Here is a 1,602-nt window from a genome sequence, read left to right on the forward strand (position 1 = left end):
TATACCTTTTTTGTTTTCTGTCATAGTTTTGAAAGTCTAGGAATGTAAAGTTGGAGTTGTTGGTTAGTAGATTAGCCGAGAAAGCATTGATTGTTTCTTAGAATTGCCATTAAAGATCAGTAACCTGAAGAGACTAATTCTTATAAGAGGATAGGGCAGCATTAGAAAAGGCAGTTTTGGGCATTTTTGTTGGAAGAAGAACAGGAGTAGGGAGAGCCCCAGCACTTGGACATTGGGGTATGTTTTTGAAGTGACAAGGAGACCTTTGTCACTGGAGAACAAGTACCAGAAGATTGTGTGGGATGAGACTGCAAAGGTAGTTTGGGGTAAGATCACATAAAGAGCCCAGCATATCAAGCTGCTTTGGACCTTTATTTATAAAGAATAAGGTGAAGTGAAAGTCCAACTTGACTTTAGGAAATGAAAAAAAAAACAAACAAACCACCAAACAAAAGGAAACCCGAATCTCACACAGAAAATGTTCTTTATTAAGTTTCAAAGACATAGGGATATACTTTAGGAGGCATCAGATATCACCTATTTTATTTAAACAAAATGTGCATTGCTGTGAGGTGAGCAGAGGCAGGAATGAGGACTGACCGTGGCCTTTGTGCAGCCCAGTGTGGAGCTTGCAAGAGAAGTTCCCCCAGTGCACTTTCTAGAAATGGCCCACCAGTGTGAAATTATCCATCTCTCTGGTTATCTTCCAGTGAAGGAGTACAGAGTTTATTGTGGTTCCCAGTAAACTAGACGGTGGCAGCTACAAGTGCATGGTTTGAAGTCAGAGAGATCCGGGATTGAATCCTAGTTATGCTCATTAGTAACTGTGTCATCTTGAGCAATGAACTTCACCTCTCTGTGCATCAGTTTCCTCATCTATAAAATGAGAATATTAATACCCCTTTTATAAATTTGTCAGAAGGATTAAATGAAATAATACCTGAAACATCCATATTCCTGGCACATAGAGGGTATAGAGTAACTGTTAGTAATACTACTATTATGATTATTACTATTAATTCTATATTACAATACCAACGATAATTTTGGTATTATCTTTAAAAAGTCTTAACCTCATCATTTCTCTGTACAATTTTTATTCATAAAACACAAACTAAAAATAAATAAAGCAGTCCAAAGCCTGTGGTTTGTGTCATATATTTTTATGTTAGTCCCTTTAAGAAAGCTTTTTTGTTTTTTTGTTTTTGTGTCTCATTGATGAAAACTTCATGCTAATAGCAATGTCTCATGTTGGTATTGGGCCCAGCCACTAGAATTCCAGTGCGGATATTATGTAACACCTCGAGAAATTCCAGAACTTTCTAACCTTAACCTTGGAGCTCTTTGCGAATGGGAACTTTTTCTTATCAGAACTGTGAATCTTTATTGCCCATTCTGAACTTGTCCCAGGTATAGAACATCCATTGATTCTAGTGGAATTTCCACATAGAGAAGGAATGTAGATATATAATAGGCAACAAAAGAGTGTGTTCCCTAAGATGTTAGAAAATAACAGTGTGCATAATAAAGAGATCATGAGAGACTCTTGTTGGGTGAATAATTAATCTCTATGGAGATTAATTGTTAATTATGGATGATAGA

At 36.5% G+C, this 1,602-nt stretch overlaps 1 protein-coding gene across 1 annotated transcript in view; it reads left to right on the plus strand.

Annotated features, from left to right (window-relative positions):
• The window catches only part of TRPM6 (transient receptor potential cation channel, subfamily M, member 6), a 126,504-nt gene that overhangs the window by 44,338 nt on the left and 80,564 nt on the right, over positions 1-1,602 (plus strand). The gene's annotated exons all lie outside the window — the stretch shown is intronic.

This window comes from Galeopterus variegatus, unplaced genomic scaffold, assembly GCF_000696425.1.
Source record: "Galeopterus variegatus unplaced genomic scaffold, G_variegatus-3.0.2 Scaffold1891, whole genome shotgun sequence".
In the NCBI taxonomy this organism is placed as follows: Eukaryota; Metazoa; Chordata; class Mammalia; order Dermoptera; family Cynocephalidae; genus Galeopterus; species Galeopterus variegatus.